This window comes from Microtus pennsylvanicus, chromosome 12, assembly GCF_037038515.1.
Source record: "Microtus pennsylvanicus isolate mMicPen1 chromosome 12, mMicPen1.hap1, whole genome shotgun sequence".
Classification (NCBI taxonomy): Eukaryota; Metazoa; Chordata; class Mammalia; order Rodentia; family Cricetidae; genus Microtus; species Microtus pennsylvanicus.
This window is the reverse complement of record NC_134590.1, coordinates 34,016,280-34,036,878: the sequence shown is the minus strand read 5'-3', so window position 1 is coordinate 34,036,878 and position 20,599 is coordinate 34,016,280.

Below are 20,599 nucleotides of genomic sequence, written 5' to 3'. Positions count from 1 at the left end.
GGTCTGAATTGCCCCCGCACAGCCAAGCCCCTGCCTGGTGGATATGCAACTGAGAGTCGGTGTTCTCGCAACCAGAGAATTAGAGGGTGCGATTTGTCCTTGGCTTTCTCTGCACACAGAACGCTGCAGGCTGCAATTTCCCCTCCTTACCTGCACTGAGAAAATCATCCTCATAGAATTTGCCAGGGCATCACCTCCAAGAACATAAAACAAAACAGGCACTACAGCCTCAAACCTGATGGCCAGCTGTATTCACCCAGCATTTGAGAACCTTTACCACAGACAACATTTGTGTAGCAACCCAAATTCACATTTTCCAATAGAAACCTTTTTAAGTTTTTGTAGGTAACCTCCTCAGACCATGACTGTAATAATCATCGAGTGTTTGACAACATACGTGAACCGAGTGAAAGAGCTTGGCACTTGGAAAGAACCCAGTGACCGTTAGCCACAGGTCTTAGGGTGATGTTGATGACACTGGGAAGGTTTCTAGGAGCCTTTTAGGACTATGGGTGAAGGCTGGGCTTTGCATGTGGATGACGCATAGAGGCATGTCTTTCCTGTTGCATATCTCTAACGTGAGGACAGGATGGTAGCCCATCACCCAGCAATTAAACACGAATGTTCTTTTTCTTTTTACTAGAAGATATATAAATACAGATGATAGTTGATTCTCTTTTAGCTTACATTATGCACAAAATTTACTTGTGATTAGTATACTGGTTTATTTTTGGATGCAAACGCTGAGTGGTAGAAGAGCTGTCCCTGTAAGAACCGTGTCTTTGGCTCACTGGGTGGGCTGGGGCTGGAGTTTCCCAGATGACTCCTAGATGGTGCTTGTGTATCTGGATTTGTTTTGAAGGTGCCTCGTAAGTAAGTGCTCTATATTGGTGGCGGGCTGCTAATCCCCGGTAGAGGTTCTTTAAGGACCTCCTTGTGGGACATGCCTGCTTCCAGTCATCTTCCCCCACTCCCCTCCCCCATGTAAAGCCATAATTAGCAGAAGGGACAGTCCAGTACCTTTAACTGGAATTTGGCGGATGGTAGCAACATCTGCTGGTCTGTTGGTTAGAGAGGCACAGGGCATTTGATCAGAGTCACAGATGTAAACGTGACATCTGCTTGTAACAAAGAAAGGAGAAACAAAATTAAATTAGGCAGGGAGCCCTCTCTGCCTGAGCAACAACAAGGGGGGGGCAGACTATTTGAAGGAACAACGGGGTGGGGGGGGACTATTTGACGGAAGGGACCATTTGACGGAACAACAGGGTGGGTGGGGGGGGGACTATTTGATGGAGAGAAAAAAGTGGAGAGCCCAAGGCTGCCAGAAGAAGAAGCAGCGTCCCACAGAGTAGCGATGTTCTTAGCCCTTGAAGACCCTCTCACAGGTCTTCCGCCTCTAGTGCTTCTGGAAGTCAGCAGGCTAGCCCACCCACCCCCACACTAACAGTCAGGCTAGCCCACTCACCCCCACACTAACAGTCAGGCTAGCCCACCCACCCCCACACTAACAGTCAGGCTAGCCCACCCACACCCTCACTAACAGTCAGGCTAGCCCACTCACACCCTCACTAACAGTCAGGCTAGCCCACTCACACCCTCACTAACAGTCAGGCTAGCCCACTCACACCCTCACTAACAGTCAGGCTAGCCCACTCACACCCTCACTAACAGTCAGGCTAGCCCACTCACACCCTCACTAACAGTCAGGCTAGCCCATTCACCCCCACACTAACAGTCAGGCTAGCCCATTCACCCCCACACTAACAGTCAGGCTAGCCCACTCACACCCTCACTAACAGTCAGGCTAGCCCATTCACCCCCACACTAACAGTCAGGCTAGCCCATTCACCCCCACACTAACAGTCAGGCTAGCCCACTCACACCCTTATTAACAGTCAGCCGAGCCCATTCACCCCCACACTAACAGGTTAGCCCCACTCACCCCCACACTAACAGGCTAGACCACTCATACCCACACTAACAGGCTAGCCCACTCTCCCCCACACTAACAGTCAGGCAAACAGCTTTCCTTAGCTTCACCCCACTGCCGCCACTCCGCCCCAGTGGCAGTCAAGCATCTAGAAGGTGCTGTCTTCTTCAGCGTCATTATTTCTTAACTTCTCAGCATTCCTCACCCTTATGCAAATCAAATATTTTCACCATGGTTGCCAACTCCATTTTAGATTTTCTAAGCCTGGACTTACCTGAGTATATTTTATTACTCAGACTGTTTAACAGATACTTCTGCCTTTTCTTATTTCCAGGAACCTAGTAGGAGTCCACCTTCCTATGTTCTAGAAGATAGATACGGTCAAGAGCCTTCTAGAAAGTGAGAGAAGGCATGCAAGCCCCTCCCACCTCTCTTTCGCTCTTATCTTCACTCTAGTAGAGGCCACCTTGTTAGCCTTAGCCCTCAGTTGGGGATGCCATGGAGAAGTGACCGCTGAAGAACCAGGCTGAGCAGATGGCTCCTCTGAGTGCCAGGGAATGCTCTGGAAGAGATGTTGCGTGTGCTAGCTGGCTATTACCAGCCGGGGAGGAATGAGTCAGCAAGATGGTGATGAAGGCTCCAGGTATAAGACTCTGACAGTCAATATTCTGGCTAGTTTTCTGTTAACTTGACACAAACGAGAGTCAGCTGAGAAGAGGAAACCTCAGTTAAGAAATCCTGCTTAGCTCTGCCTACAGACAAGCCTGTGGGGCATTTTCTTAATTAGTGATTGATGAGAGAGGGCTTAGCGCACTGTGGGTGGTATCACCCTGGGCTAAGGGTCCTGGGTTCTATAAGAAAGCAGACTGAACAAGTCATAGTGAGCAAGTCAGTAAGCAGCGCCCCTCCCTCCGTGGCCTTGCATCAGCTCCTGCCCCCAGGTTCCTGCCTTATTGCCCTCACTGCTCTTGATGTTCAATGAACTGTGAGTAAAACAAACTCTTTCTTCCCAAAGTTGTATTTGCTCGTGGTGTTTCATCACAACAACAATCATCTTGACTAGGACAATCAAAGACACCAAAGACTGAGAAAGATTGGAGGATTCAGGAACCTGTATGTAGTTCAGCTTAGGTCTTGAATACAACAGAAAAGACCAGAGTGTTGGGGCACCTGAAAAGGTGCAGTGAGACTCATGACAAACTCGAGGTGTGGCCCAAGGACAGGTATGAAGCCAAGACAGGGAAGAGCAATGCAGAATTAAACAGACACAAAGGCTTTCAAAATACAGGAGAGAAGCAAGTCTCAGAGTAAGCCACGCCCACAGGCCTGCCCAGTATGTGCACAATAGTCACCCCAGATGTGTGAGTTGTCAAGGTTTCCACTCCATCACTCCAGTCCAGGGACCTTATCAGCCTCCTTCTCTGAGCTTGCTAGCACTTGAAGAACCCTTTCTTCATGCCTCTAATACGTACCAGAAACGTCCTTGATGTAAACATGGGTCAGATGGTCTTGCCCGATTTGGAAATGGAACAAAGATGTGCATGGGAGGGGAACCACCCGGCTGAAAGTGGAGCCCCACAGCACAGTGTAAGAAAGTTTGGCCGCAGATTTGAAGGCGCTGCACTCACGGTGGCCATTAGACAGACCCATTGCTGATCACTCTGGACCAAGACCGCCGTTGCCTCAGGGGCCGGCGTGAGACTTTGAGCGTCTGGTTTATTCCTAACGTCCTGTGACCTGATTGGTGGGAAAGTGTCTGGGAACCTCCACTACATAATTTTCTCTATGAGAGAAAGAACTTAAGGGGCCTTGGGGACAGTGGGAACCCAAGGAAGGTGATTTAGAGATGAGAGGGCTTGAGGTACAGAGAGCAGGAGAGATGAGTGACTGTTGTCTGGCCCTCCAACCCTCCTTGTCCCCCTGGACATAGTTTCAGATGAGGCTACCCATAGTGTCGTAAGAAGCAAGCCCTGTTATGACAGAACAGGCTTCTAGAACTACTTCAGGTGGTACTTTCTTCCCTGTCTATTACTGTTATACCACATAGCTATCTGTTCATTCCTTGCACCCCACCCCCTCCACAGGAAATCTTGCCTTGTTCCTGGTTCTCTAAGGGTTCTCTGCTGTCCCCATGGCACCCAGATAAGTTCCAGTAACATAGTCTGCCTCTTCAGTCATCTCAAGGAGCCCACTGAGAGGTGTTGGGCCTGTCTACTGTCTTCGACTGCTCAGCCTGAAAGACAGAAAAACGAATAAGAAAGAGTCTCAAAATATTTTCCTTTCTGGGCTTTCAAAAGGTCCTGCTGTTCCGGGCTCTTCCTCTCACTGAATGGTTTTGCTTCGGAAGTTTGTGGGGTTTGCCGGTAATGTGCTGCAGCACTGTGCATTTTAATGTGGATTTCAGCTGATTCAGAGTTTAGAGACAAATGCAGTCCCGTACTCAGGGACTGGCTCCTAGACCTCAGGAGCCAGAGACAATGAAATAGTAACAGTGTGTGCATTTGCAGGATGGAGTGGGAAGGCTCCTTTTCTTTTTGAAAGCTTAGTTCTTTACTCTAGCTGTTTGTTGGCTGTGGTGAGTTAGCAACATTCTAGAGAATTCCAAGACTCAGGGCCCCCTTCATAAGTTCCTGCGAAGAGGCTTGCTTCTTCATAGAGCTTTCGCTGTTCACGGTTGGGCTTGAAGACAAGAAGTGGGAAGAGAGATTTGAAGGAAGAAATGGGAGGGTTGCTCTGGGGAAGTCAGGCATGACGGTAGATAAAACAGCTCCCCAAGTCACTGCAAAAGCAGAAGTCACCAGCTCCAACCCAAACAGTGCTCACAGTTGCGAGAAAGCCACAGAGTCTTCAAATGGCCTAGACTGGGGCCAGAACTACGCCTCAGAGACAGGGTTGAGGACACACTGGGCCTCCTGGACCGTCCTTGGCCAGGTCCACATTCAGGAGACGAATTCTTTCATTAGCTGCTGTTAGGCCTCCCATTTCCCTACCTTCTGCTGAGGGATCCCTTAGACCACACCCAGTTCTCTGTGCACACAGCAAAACAAAACAAAACAAACAAACAACACTCCAAGGAGAGATTGAGGGCTGCTCTTGAGTGCTGGTCAAGCCAAAGAAGCCAACACCTGTAGGAGGAGACTGCCCATTCATTTCCTGGCCACCCAGACCCAAATAATAACACAGAAACTGTATTAATTACAACGTTGTAACTCTTACATCTTAAATTAACCCATTTCTATTAATCTGTGTATAGGCACGAGGCTGTGCCTTACTGGTAAGGGTCTGTCTTTCTCCTTCGGCAACTACATGGCATCTCCCTGACTCTACCTGCTTTCTCTCTATATCTCTGTTCGGATTTCCTGCCTGGCTTTACTCTACTAAGCCTTTAGTTGAAACAGCTTCTTTAATACCTAATGATAATAAAACTTTTCATAGCATACAGAGGGGAATCCCACATCAAACACCCAACAAGAGACTTGTGACACAGTCAGAGCCAACTCCTGCTTTCTTATTCCTGCTTTTATTTCTTCTTTCGTATTGTGAAGTAATGGAGATCTACAGTGAACACACCGTGGGACACCGAAGACACAATGAAGAGAGAAGAAAGCAGAGGCTCTAACTTCCTCATGTATCCTTTCTCCTCCGGCTCATACACAGTCTTTGCAAAATGAAATACAGTTCTTAAAAATTAGAAACATACCCCGTGGACTGCTTTGTAACCTTTCTTCCTTAATGATAGGTCACGAGCATTCCCATATTGGGAAATTCCCAAATAAAAATCTTTTTATGGCCACATAGTATTTCAATGTGTAATAAAGCCATCCTTTGTTTCGACAACCTCATGTTGTTAGACAGTTGGATTGCTCCTGATTTTTAAAAATATCTTTAAAACAGTTCTCAGGACATCCTTTTAGGTAAGTCTCTCTGTACATTCGTGCACTTAGGATTAATTGATAACAAGGGAACTCTGCCATCATAAGAGTGTATGTGTTTTGAAAATCTCCAAACACACATTACAAATTTGCCTTCTAGAAGGGTGACACTTTGTTGTACTTACGAAAACAGAACACGAGACCCTGCATCTCAGCTCTCACCATCACTGTGTGACACCATCAACAATTGTGCTGCAGCCCCCGGTGTGGTGTTGTGAAGAAGCAAAAACTCTTCAGAAAAGTAAAAGGGCTGTCCGAAGAAACCAACAACCCCATGCGAAAGAATGAAGGCAGGAATAAGTAATCCTAAATATTAACAGTAACCTACCAAAACAGAGCCAAGATGACAAGCCTTCAAAATCTAATGATGACAAGGGGGGGCCTCTGTAGGCTCGAAGCCAGACGGCAAAAGGGATAAATTCCACCTGGGATTGATTTTTTTCAACATTGAAAAATGATGAAGAAAACCAAATAAAACTCTTATTTTGATTCTGCCTTTGCTGTCAAAGAGAATAAACTTCAGTAGGGAAGGATTAGTGTGAATGCCAGTGACAGGGACAGAGCCCATGGGCTGTACCTGACCTGGAAGGGTCCTGACCATTTCTGTGAGTTGTTATAGAGCTTTGAGGCCCAGGAAACCATGCCAGAGGGACCCTGAATAACTGCAGTTTTGTGGGACCATAGGGGATGAAGCAGGAAGAACTAGGGAGGTGACTCAGTCTCTAAAACGCTTATTGTTCAAGCACAGGGACCCAAGTTCAATCGCCAGCACCCACTTTAAAAAGCCCAAAGTCGGGTGCAGCGGCGCGTTTGTGATCCAAACAGTGATGAGATGGGGATAGGTGGGCCCCTGGGGCTTTCTGGCCAGCCAACCTAGGTTACACAGCAAGTCCCAGACCACTGAGAAATCCCACCTGAAAAAACAAGACTGATGACCCCTGAGGAGCAGCACCTGAGGCTGACCTCTGGCCTCCCGATGTTTATGCACGCACATACCCTCACACTCACAAACACTCAGTCACACACACACACTAATACACACTCTCTCACTCACTCACACACTCACACACACACTGAGAAACACACATTCAGTCACTCACACCCACACACATGGACTCTCGTTCACACTCACACACTCTCATTCAGTCACACACACACACACACACACACACACACACACAAGATCGAAACAGGGATGGAAAGGCGGTTCTTCTGGCGAGCTGTTTCTTTTTCAGAAAGGAAACCCAAGTGGGCTCTGATAGCAGATGTGGCCACAGCAACTCCAAAGAGGATTTGAAGTGAACACAAAGGATCGTGGGACGTGTGTGCTTAGACACAGGGTCAAGGACAAGATGAAGGCAGAGTCAGCAGCCTCCAGCCCAGAAATGTCAGCTGTCCGTTCCTCACAGTCTTGTTCCACACACGTCCATTCTGCTTCCATTCGGTTGCTAAGAGGGGAATCCAAGGCACCAGAGAACCCCCTCCTGAGATAGTTTCATATTTTCTCTTTGTAAAAAATACATAATCTCAGTGCTATTCTCACACCAATAACAATAATAATAATTAACAATGTCTTTCTATCCTTAATTACCCAATGTTCTTTTCCCCCTGATGGGCTCACACAGGAAATTTGCTTTTTTCCTAAGCATTGCCGTTTGATTCAGAACCCAAGCACTGCCGACTCACGCATTGCTCTTTTCACCTGTGGTCCTCCCTTTCTCTCTACAAGTTATATGGTAATAACAATTAATAGTAATTATTAAAATAACAGTCTGTTTTACTGTAACCTTGCAGCGCCATGAATCAAGCCTAGACCCTTATACCTGCTAGCCAAGTGCGGTACCGCTGAGGTACCTCCTTCGCCCTTCTGATTAGATAAGAAAATGAGTCGTTTTTTGCTCTCAACTTTCCCATGGGGCCAAGACGGGCCCTAATCTTGTGTTGTTCCTGTAACTTGGTATCTTACTCTAGAGGTCTTATCAGCTCCATGTGAATGATGGAGTTAGTTTTGGGTTTTGTTTTGTTTTGGAGACAGGGTCTCACTGTGTAGCCCTGGTTGGCCTGAAACTCACTGTATAGACCAGGCTGGTCTTGAACTCATGGAGGTCCACCTTCCAATTACTGGATTGAAGATGTGAACCCCAACTCTCTGGTCCTACATGTTCAGGTTTTCAACTAGGATACTTTGAAGGGGTCCTGTGTTATTCCTTCTACATGACCTTTGAAAGTTGGTTGTCTTTGATGACATCAGATTTGCTCTGTGCCACTTCCACATTCCCAGCTGGGACCATTTCTTTTAATGTTGCAAATCCCTTTTAACCTAAAGACTTTAGAAGTTATTAGTTAACATGGCCAGATTATATTACTTCATTTATTTAGAGAGCACAAAATGGCAAAGTTCTAATTATTGTGCTTCTTGTTAACTTACTAGCTAGAATGCTATCGGTGGGGGAAGGGACAGTGCTGGGTGGGGTGGTACATTCCTGTGACCCCCATGACATCTGCCCTGGGGAGCTGAGGGAGGAGCTCGTGAATTCAGGCTAACCTGAGCTAGACAGTGATACCAACTTGGTGATGCTCAATTCCAAAGGAAAGGAAGAAGAAAACACAGGATGGAGGGAGGTAAGAAAACATTTATCGGGGTTGGAGAGATGGCTCAGCAGTTCAGACTACCACTGACTGCTCTCCCAGAGGACCTGGGTTCAATTCCCAGCACCCACATGGCAGCTCACAACTGTCTCTGACTCCGTTTCCAGGGGATCTGGTATCCTTACACAGATATACATGAAGGTAAAACACCAATACATGTAAAATAAAAATAAATAAATTGTTAAAAAAAAACCTGTATCAATCCTTAGATCACTGAGATGTAGTAGGCATGGGGGAAGGCAGGATAAATGCTGAATTCTTTGCCTTTTACAGAAGATGGAGCCTTTTTGTAGACACCCCACATAGCTAATCAGTGGAGTTTTTCTTTCCTTACAGTATTATCCACTCACAGATCTAGATATATTCTGCATATTTCTTTCACTATTGCGACACACTGTGTGTGTGTGTGTGTGTGTGTGTGTGTGTGTGTGTGTGTGTGTGTGTGTATTCACGTGAGTGCTCCTGGAAGCTAGAGGTCAGCCTCAGGTATCTCTCTCAGTTGCTCTCCCCCTAATTTTTGAAGCAGTCTTTCACTGAACTTAGAGCTTATCAATTGGCTAGACTAGCTGGCAATCCCACCTCTCTCTGAGACCCTAGTACTCAGGCAAAAGATGCACACTCGTCCAGATTTTTATGCTTCAGGTCCAAACTCAGGTCCTCATGCTTCTACATCAAGCTCCTTGCTGATGTAGCTGTCCCCTACCCCCTGCGGTGGCATTCTTAACATTCAAGTTAGCCTAGCTCTGGCTAGTGGGACTCTCTCCCCCGTTTCTAATTCAATTGACAGACCCCTGATGGCTCCCGGTAGCTTCCTTTCTGGATGGAGCAACAGAATGGTCCAGCCTCATCTTTTCCACCTGTGCTTATATCTGGCACCAGCCATTTCACCAAGAAGCCTGCTCTTTCTTATTAGGAATTAGCATTTGGAGGCCACCTCAGGTGCTTGTACGATTTTGGAATGAGTGATATGTTAGATAAGAAGTGACCGTCAATAGGTCCGAAATCTAGTTGAACTAGTCATCAAATAAAATTAGATGTCTAATTCTAAATGAGGGTGAGGACCATAGGCATAAACAGCCTGGGAGAGAACATTACATTCAAGGTTTGGGAGTGGGCAGGCCAGGCACAATATGCCTGGAGTCAAGAAACAAGGCTTCACTGCAGAGCAATAAGCAGTAGAAATAAGGAGGAAGGAAGGTGGGATGCTGGGCAGAGCAGAGAACAAAAGCACAGACCGAGCACCAAAGTGCATGGCGTGCTTGGAGAGTCTGATTTGCTTCATTTCCTTTGACAGGGTGAGTGGATATAGAGCAGGGCCAAGTGCCATGGACATAATGTATCTGGACTTCAGCAGAGCATTCGTCCAGGCCTGTCACAATATCACTGTGGACAACATGGAGAAATAAGGACTAAACAATAGTACCATTAGACGAATTAACAACATTTAGGTGAATGAATGAACCCCAAAGATGCTGCTTAGCAGATTGATGTTAGCATAGGGGAATGGTCTCAAGTGAAGGGACAGAGGCTTCTCTCTGGATGAATCTCTTCAACAATATAGTAAAAGCACAGGACAAATATTTAACGAAGGTGCCGGTTACATGGTGTCCTGTAGTTTGCGTAGTTTTAGCGGTAACATCTGCATTCGGGTAGATACTGGCGGGTTCAGGGAGCTCTCTCAGTTGCTCTCCAACAGTGTTTTGAGACAGAGTCTCTCACTGAACCGAGAGCTCATGCACTGGCTAGGTTGGTTGGCCGTCAAGGCTCCACAGATAAAATTTCTAGAGATGAAAGTGAGTTGTCAGAGCTGAGTTTTAAAACTAAGCACTTGGCGCTTACAGACATCCAGATGACCTGAGCAGACTGCAGTAAGCAGAGTCCTTGGAGAAGATCCCGGAGCTGCAATCTGAGCACTGTGTTTTTCTCTACACTCTTGCTTGTGCTTGCGCTGGGGATGGAACCCTGGACCCAACTCTTGCCAACCAGGTGCTCCACCACTGAGCTAAATTTCTGTGCCCTTCATGGCACACTGTTAATGTATATGGATCATAACACAGTGAGCATAGTGTTGGTGTGCAGGAGTGTGCGTGCGTGCGTGTGCGTGTGTGTGTGTGTGTGTGTGTGTGTGTGTGTGTATGAACTGTGTGTATGTGTGCTAGTGTGAAAGAAAATGGCCCCCAAAGGGAGTGGCACTATTGGGAGGGTGGCTTTGTTGGAGTAAGTGTGGCCTTGTTGGAAGAAGTGTGTCACTGTGGAGGTGGGTTTTGAGGTCTCATATATGCTCAAGTCACACTCAGTGTCTCAGACCACTTCCTATTGCCTGCAAGAACAGCCTGAGTAGAGCTCTCAGCTATCTCTCCAGCACCGTGTCTGCCTGCATGCTGCCATGTCCCATCATGAGGACAATGGACTGGACCTCTGAAACTGTAAGCTGCCACCTCAATTAAATGTTTTCCCTTTATAATAGTTGCCGTGGTCATGGGTGTCACTTCACAGCAATAGAAACACTAATTAAGACTGTGTGTACACATGAGAACACTAGTCAAAAGTGGGCTGTGCGGACCAAGCACAGAGAATACTTTTAAATTAGTTAACAAGCTGGGATACATGAGACCTGATAAACAGAGGGCATTTTAATGACTTGCAAACCTGGAATTAAAAAGTCTTAGAGTCTCATGCAAAAGACAACAGCAAATCTTCCCCAGCATCACCCTAAGGCAGCCAAAGACCGCAACCAGGAAGTCACCCAGAGGCCATCAGGGAGACAGATTTCTGCTCCTCGTCAGAACTTTCTAGAGCAGCGGTCCTCAAAATTATTTTGTTGCTGCTTCATAACTGAAATTTTGCTGTTATGAATCATAATGTAAACATCTGATATGCAGGATATAGACCCTGGAATCTCAGGTCATGGTCTAATTGCAATCCCTATCCCTGCTCCCCTTTTCCTGAGGGACTGTTGCAGGCTGGATCTTGATGGTGTCTAGCAGGCTGTCATTGCCCTTCTGTGTAAGATAATGGCTATTTATGATGGAAGAGAACATTCGACACCCGTCCACTCTGCTGGTCTCTGCAGGAAACATTTGAGGTACCTGGATTCCTGTCCATCTTTGAGGCCCCCAAAGAGCTTTTATGTATAAAGGCTATGTCTTCTAATACTTTCTATATTAGAAATAAAAACTGAGGGAAAAGGCTTACAATATTCACTTAGCACTTTCTTTAAAAATAACAATGAGACCCCCTAAATGTTAACACAATTAATGTATTTAGATGAAGTAGTATTTTGAAAAATAAATTTAAAAATGACATTGTTTTGTATTTTGATAATTTCTTAGTATTTGATCTAATAAGGAGACTACTATATTCACATCTGTTTCTACATTCAAAGTACTGTAATAACACACAGCAAGTAAATTTGAGAAATTTCCACTCTATTCTCAAGAGAGAGAGACAAGGAAAAAATGAATTATTATTTTTATTATTATGAAAAAAGTCACAGCTTCATTGATACCCATCCCCACCCAAAATTAGGGACTACCAGAGGTCTTCAGATCATGTGTTAAGAGACAGTACTCTAGATCAGATGTGATGGCACACACCTTTAATCCCAACATTTGGGAGGCAGAGGCAGATGGATCTCTAAGAGTTCATAGCCAGTCTGGTATACATAGTGAATTCCAGGACATCAGGGCAGACCGGCCTCTGTAGAGAAACCCTGTCTCAAAAAACCAAACCTCCTACAAAGAAAATTACCAATATTCCAAAGAAATGGTACATAAAATTAATCTATATTTGTAGCTGAGAATGATAGATTTGATGTTTTAGGGAAATTGTGCTTCAACAAATCTCCCTTGGGAGCCTCGGTCTCTCAAGGACCATTTCAGAGATGCAGTAGGTCTTTTATTCGGGGGCTGTTGCTGTGTTGCTGGGCTCGCAGCTAGACTTGTCCCCTTGGCTTCCACCTGAAGTTTCTGGGATTCCATGGCTGCAAGATGAACCTGGGAGGCATAGCACAGGGGAAAAGCAGATGAATTCAGGTCATGGGACAGCCTTGAATTCCCACCCTCCCGCTTTCAATTTCCAGTATTGGGATTGTGGGTATGGCCCACCGCACCCAGTTTTACCGGTACTGGAGATCTAACCCAGGGCTTTGTGTGTTCTGGGTAAGCACTCTTCCAACTAAGCTACAGATCCACCTTCTTTCTTCTTTTTATTTATTTATATTTGTCTTGGTGGTACTGGGGGTCACTAAGCACACTTTCTACCACCAAGTGATACCCCCTTTCCAGCTCCTTCAGAGACTATATTATTTTTGGTGTTTGGTGGACAGAGACGGGCCCAAGGAGTAATTAGCAAAGAATTTGAGATTACTGAGTCTCATTGCCTCTACTTTCAGCAATTAGATGTAGTTCTTCATCATATTATAAGCTATGCTGAGACTACTGTATGCTTGTTTATTTTAATTAAATCATTGAAAATCAGAAATGATATCATATCTAGACTTTCCTAGCAATGTAGAGACTTCCCAGAACTTGTAGCTGCATATTTTTTTTGTAATTGCATTGTGCTAATCAACTAAAATGGCCCAGTAGAAATGTTAATAAATAAACATAGTCATAATTATAATCCTAGACATCGCCCATTGCCAAAGACTTCAAGAAGTCGTTAAATCCATCCTTCTGCCTCCAGGCCTGCTTTCTCTTCAGTCAATTCTTGATAGGAGTACTGCCACAAATATTCTACAGTGGGTCATTTTACATTTTGTTCTATATGTTCTACTATAGAAATAGACAGCAAAGAATAGCAATTTATTTACAAAATATTAAAGACAATTGATGTGTAAATGTATTTTTAAGAAGATTTAACTTATCAAATGGTTCTGTATATTATTTTTCCAGAAAGGAAGTACTACACACATTTTATGAACGGCGCACAAACCTACTAAATTCATATGTACTGGTTATGATTCTGGATCCTGGTGGCTGGGTTCTTTTTTTTTTTTTGAGATGGGGTCTTGTTATGTATGCTGACTGGTTTTATGCAAACTTGACACAAGCTCAGGTTCATCTGAAAGAAGAAAACCTCATCAGAGAAAAATGTCTTCATAAGATCTAGCTGTAGGGCATTTTCTTAATTAGAAACTGATGGTGGAGAACGGAGTCCATAATGGGTGATCCAATCCCTGATCTGATGGTCCTGGGTTCCAAAAGAAAGCAGGCTGAGCAAAGCCAGGAAAAGCAAGCCAGCAAGCAGCACTCCTCCATGAACTCTGCATCAGCTCCTGCCTCCAGGTTTCTGCCCTGTTTGAATTTCTGCCCTGACTTCATTTAATGGTGAAGAGTGATGAGGAATCCATTAAAAGACTGACAAAACAAGACTGGGGAGATGGTTGAGCAGGCAAACTGTTTGCTACACAAGCGTGTGTGTAGATGGAAATTTCTGTCCCACCCAGTTCTGCAGCAGTTCAGTCCCAAAGAAGCACATAGAAGCGTATATTAATGACAAACTGTTTGGCCTGCTAGCTCAGGCTTATTGTTAACTAGCTTTTACAGCTTAAATTAACCCTTAACTCATATCTATGTTTAGCCACATGGCTTGGTACCTTACTCCATGCAGCATTCTCATCTTGCTCCCGCTGTGTCTTACTGATGGCTGCATCTCTGCCTTTTTCTCTTCCCAGAATTCTCTTAGTTTAGTTGCCCTGACTATACTTCCTGCCTGGCTGCTGGCCAATCAGCAAACTGGCTAACTCAGTCAGCAGAGCGTGAGATTCTTAATCTCAGGGTTGTGGGTTTGAGCCCCATGTTGGGTGCCTCATGATCATTGATAATTGTCTTAGGGTTTCTATTGCTGTGATGAAACATCATGACCCAAAAGCAAATTGGGGAGAAAAGGGTCTATTCAGCTTATACTTCCACAGCATTAAGAAAATTCCTTATGGCCAGATCATATGGAGACATTTTCTCAATTGATGTTTCCTCCTTTCCTAGTTTGTGTCAAGTTGACTTAAGACTAACCAGCAGAGGCATGATGGTGCCTGTGTCTGCAACCCTAGCATTGGGGGGATGGGACAGATAGAAGAATGTTGAAGGCTTGCTGGCCAGCTAATTTAGCTTAAATAGTAAGCTCTACATTCAGCGAAAGACCTTTTCACAAAAATAAGGAGAGAGAAAAATATGAGAAATATACTCAATATGGCCTACACAGGTATGCACACACACACACACACACACACACACACACACACACACACACAGAGAGAGAGAGAGAGAGAGAGAGAGAGAGAGAGAGAGAGAGAGAGAGACTTAACTTTTACAAAAGGATAAAAAAAGGGGCAGATGGAAGAGAAATGTTTGCAAACAATCTATCTGGCCAATATCCTGTATCTGCAATAGATAGAGAACTCTCAGAACCCAATAATATGAAAACAAAAACCAATTAGTAAGTGAGAGAGGACATTTCATTAGAGAGGAGACACAGCAGGCACATAAACATATTAACAAGTGTTCAACATCATTAGCCATTAGGGAAATTAATTAAAAATATTATAAGATATTACTGTATACCTATTAAACAACTAAACTTTTTCTTTTTATGCCTGTTGCGTGCATGGGCGCTCACAGCACATGGGCACACCTGTGTTTTCTGGTGCATATGAATATATGTGCACACGTGTGTGAAGGACAGAGGTTGACACAGAATGTCTTCTTTGACCAAGCTCTTCTCTTCCTGAACCAGGAACTCGCTGATCTGGCTAGTCTAGTCAGCAGTGTGCCCTGGGAGCTACTGTGTTCACCTCCAGGGTATTGGGATTACCAAGGGGCTGCCATGCATGACTACTTGGCATTTACATGGGCACTGGGGCTCTAAACCCACTCCCTCACCATTGTACAAGAAGCACCTTTGCCCACTGAGCCAACCAAGGTGTCCACCTGCAGGTGGATCCAGGGACACAATCCGATGGGAGAACTTCTGATGTTCTAGAGTACAGTAGCAAGTTATTATTGGCAGGAATTAACTGAATGTTGCAAAGTAGCTTGGAAGAAAAGGTCTTTAATTGATTGCAACACAAAGAAATGATCTCTGTCTGAGATGGCAGCTCTGCCACTTACCCTGATCCATCATTCATTCTGCAAGCATGAACTCAAATGTCATGTAAATATGTAATTGTTATGCTTGAGCAAAGACAAAATTATTTATCTATCTATCTATTCATCCATCTAACTGGTATGGGAGGTCCTTTTGTCTGTGTGTAGTTTTTATTGGTTAATGAATAATCAATAACCTGGCCTGCCGATAGGAAAGAACTTAGGTAGGCAGGGAAGACGAAACTAAGTTCTGGGAGGAAGAGAGCAGAGTGAGAGAGACGCCATGGATCCACAGAAGACAGATGCTGGGAATTTTACTGGGTAAGCCACTGCCACGTGGCAACACATATGTGATGTGGGAGTGTCATATATCAATCTGTTGATTTCATTAGCTAAGCAATAAAGAAACTGCTAGGCCCATTGGATAGGCCCACCCTTAGGTGGGTGGAGTAAACAGAACAGAATGCCGGGAGGAAGAGGAAGTGAGGTCAGACTCGACAGCTCTCCTCTCCGGAGCAGACGCAAGAGAGACGCCATGCTACCTGCTCCAGGGAAGACGCACGCTATGAAGCTCCGACCCAGGATGGACTTAGGCTAGAATCTTCCCGGTAAGCGCACCTAGGGGCGCTACACAGATGATTAGAAATGGGCCAAAGCAGTGTTTAAAAGAATACAGTATCTGTGTAATTATTTCGGGGCATAACCTAGCCGGGCAGGCCGGGCTGGGGTGTTGGGAACGCAGCCCCGCCGCCGCCCTTATTACTACACATATGCAGGTGGACACCTTGGTTGGCTGCAGCATATATGCATATCTCCCCAACTATTGCAATTAGTTCTGCAGTTAACACTGCAGTGTAGGTGTCTCCTCCTCATGCTGACTTTGGGTCACTTGGCCAGGAGTAAGCGCTGCAATGATGTGGCTGCTCTGTTTCTAGCTTCCTGAGGAGTGGCTGTCCTTGTTCACACTGCTGTAGACATTCCTTCTTCTTTGCCATGTTCATTTTGGGGGCAGGAATTCTTTATATATCCTGATTATTAAATTCTTAGGGTTACACGCACTGCAAACACCATGTCCATCCAGTTTCTTGCTTGTTTCATTTCTTTGTGGTGGGACTGCTGTGCACACAGTGTTTTCCACATATGCCTAGATGTTTACTCTATAAACCCATTCATAGAAATGGGTTAAATTAATATGTTAAAATTAGCCAATAAAAAACTAGAGCTAATGGGACAAGCAGTGTTTTAATTAATACAGTTTCTGTGTGATTATTTCTGGGTTAAGCTAGCCCGGCCTCTGGGACAAACACAAGTGGCCTGGCTCTTCTTGCAACATCTATCTGTCTTTCTGTCTATCTATCTATCTATCTATCTATCTATCTATCATTTATCCATCTACTTTTTTTTTGAGACAGGGACTGTAACTCGCTCTGTAGACCAGGCCTACCTGTGCCTCAGTGCTGGGATTAAAGGTGTGCACCAGGACCTGCTGGTTAAAAGCTATCAGTAGGTGACTGGCAGATAAAACCATAAATGAACAGGGAACTTGGTACAGTGATGCTTGCCTTTTATTCTAGTGCTTGGGAGGCTGAACCAGGAGGATCTCAGAAAGTTCTAGGGAAGCCTAAACTATATAGCAAAATCTGCCTCAAAAACAAAACAAAACAACAAAACCACACACACACACACACACACACACACACACACACACACACACACACAAGATGTTCACATGTTGGAGATGTTGAACTGTAAATGACAGCCAGTGATGGCTTGAAGATGCCACACCTGTTGACAGCAATTTTACCCCGAGAACTCAACTCATAAAAGGCCATGTCTGGCAACTCCAGCTTGTGAAGGCAAAGACAGGCAATCCCCACAGCAAGACGGCTAGGGAGACTCGCCATACCCCTAGGTCTGGATCTGATTGAGAAATCACTGCTGCAGTAAATGAGGGAGAGGAGGGATGGATGACTACTCGCAATATCAACTTTCGGCCTTCACACACACACGCATGCATGTGCACACACACAAATGGGAAAAAATAAAATAAAAATATAATAAAACAAAGCAGAGCTCAGTACAAGTCCAGCAAAATGCTGCAACAGTTTCATTACAGCGAGGGTAACCATGGAACGGTTTAGGCAAAATGGTTGGCAACAGATGTCTCTTAAGAATTGAGCAGCATTTGTTTATTGTACTTTCCTGAGATTTCCAGTTACTCCCTATAAACATGTTATGTTTTATAACTGGAACAAATCTGCATTAACCCGCCCCCTCTCTCATTCTGTTTCAATGGAAAAGGCACTGGTTTGGTTGTTTTGCTCATCTTCTCCATAGCAAACATTATACAGAGGTATAGAGAGTGGGAAGAGCTATTGTCCCTCCTTCCAGATTTAATATAGAAGAGTCATTAACACCAAGATGGCAATTCACATTGTCCTCTTTTTCAGCGTGACAACACCCTTTGTCCCAGACATGGTGATCTAGTAAGGGACTGGCTTAACTTTTATCATTACAACCAAAATCTTCCCTTCAGATGTCTAGAAATTAAGTCCTGAAACCCTGAACGGTTCCGTCGTGTGGAATATCAGCATTTCACTTCTAATCCTTGGTCTTGAGAACTGAGAGAACCAGGATAGACCAGCATACTGCTAACAGCAAAAACTGGCCTGTGGCTCTCAACCTGCTCAAACTCTCACTATTTAGCATAACCGTGACCAGGTTAGTTTACCTTGGTAAGTTTCTAAGTTTTCATGTCGGGAATGAGGCTGTGTTAGTTTTTTATTTGCAAAACAAAGAAACCAAAATCAAACACATGCACACACTCTCTCACACACATGTGCGCACTCACACGCTTTAGCTCTTACACGCTCACACACATGTACACTCACACACACACATGCACACACTCTCTCACACACATGTGCGCACTCACACGCTTTAGCTCTTACACGCTCACACACATGTACACTCACACACACATGCACACACTCTCACACACACTCTCATGCATAACTCACACTCTCTCACAACACTTTTACACACTCATGAACACTCAAGCTCCCAGAACTGCGGGAACAGAAGCAGAAAGCCTAGGAGTTCTCATTTCGGATGTGGCTGAGGAAGTTCTCAACCCTAATTCTGGGAGCCATTTCTCCAGGCCTAGGTTATGTTTTCCACAGTTTCAGAGTCTCCCCAGAAAGCAGCAAGGTATATTGCAAAGTTAGAAACAAAACCAAACAAACCCAGAATTATCTACTATATGGCACAAACCCGTCCGCTTTTATCCCACAATGTTTTTTCTTAAGTTTTTTTTATTATTATTTTATGAGTGCGGGTGTTTGGCTCGCAGGTATAATGTCTGTGCACCAATGTCTGCATGATGCCTGTTGAAGTCAAAAGAGGGAGTCAGATCCCTTGGAACTGATGCTGCAGACCATTGTGAGCCACCATGAGGGTGCTGAGACGCAAAACTGGGTCCTCTGGAAGAGCAGCCACTGACTCATTTCCCCAGCCCCTTGAAGACTTATTTCTGTGTCTGTGTTTGTGTGAACGTATGATGTGTGTGAATGCAGTGACCATGGAGATCAGGAAAAGTTGGGTCCCCTGGGGCTAGAGTTACAGGCAGTTGGGAGTTGCTTGACATAGGTGCCGGGAACTGAACCTGGGTCCTCTGTTAGAGTGCCACGTGCTCTTAATTGCTGACTCATCTCTCTAGCCACACCCCACAGAGTTGTTTGTTTCTCTTCTTAAAGACTGATTATTATTTTAAACCGTGTGTGCACGTGTGTGTGTGTGTGTATGTGTGTGTGTGCACGCACGCGCATATGTGTGCATCAATGCTGGTGAACATTGGATCCCCAGAAGCTGGAGTCATTGTGAGCTGCCTGTTATGGGTCCTGAGAATTGAACTCAGGTCCTCTGGGAGAACAGCACAGTGCTCTTAACCACTGAGCCGTCTCTGTAGTGTCCCCACAGAGTATTTATGAGATGAAATTACAACGTGAGGAGGGCACTCGGCTCCGTGGCAGGACTAGAGCAAACCCTCTACAATGTTAGCTAGCCCATTGTCCAGGTGGCATCAATGGAATCCATGCTGTGCTCAGAACCTCAACAACACTCAATCTAAGCAGGTGACAGCCACACCTTTAGTGAAAGTCCTTAGAGAGGGTGGACGACTCACACGCCAACCTCAGCGACTGTGAGCGCTGGCTTGAGAAGGATTCTGAGACTGTGTGCTCATCAGAAACCGGTGCCCCACTCAGTGTAGAATACCCGTGGGCCTCGGGTTTCACACTGACCATCCCTGTTCCGCAGTCACACCCAGCACATAAAGGTGCTCAATGGTCCCGGGAGGTGGCTCAGCAGATAAAGGCTCTAACTTCATGAGCCTGATGACCTCAGGACCCATCATATATAAAGGTGGGAGGAGAGAACCATCCTCTGACCTCCATGTTCCTGCTACGGCACCCAAGCCCCGCCCCACCCCCATTAACATCATCAACACAGGGGTTTTAAGAAAGTACTTGAGTCCTTGACTTGACGTTGGGTTGGTAAGTTATTAAAATATAGGAAGACACCTGGATTTCCCATACACATTAGGAAAGGCCATGCCACGCATATTTTGAGAAAGGAGGGGGCAGCCTTGTGTCGTAGTCACTCATATGTTCGGTGTCTATTGTAGAGTAAGAAAGCACAGTCAACAGGGTTTTTTTTTTCACACGAAACTGAAAACAGTCATATGGGAAATTTTCCCATGGAATATTGGCAAGATTAAACCGGGTGGGACTTGAATACTGTTATGTTCGGCTCATAGGTCTTGTGTATTTTTTTTGCATATAATTCATGGCATTTATATTAAATTCATAAATAAAATATTGCTGTTTGTGTGAACTCAATAAAGCATTTAAAAGTAACAATAAAAACGTCCTCCTGCCCTCTTCCTTGTTTACTGGTAATTTTACTGATTTCCTAGCTCTTTAAGACTTACTGAAAGAAGT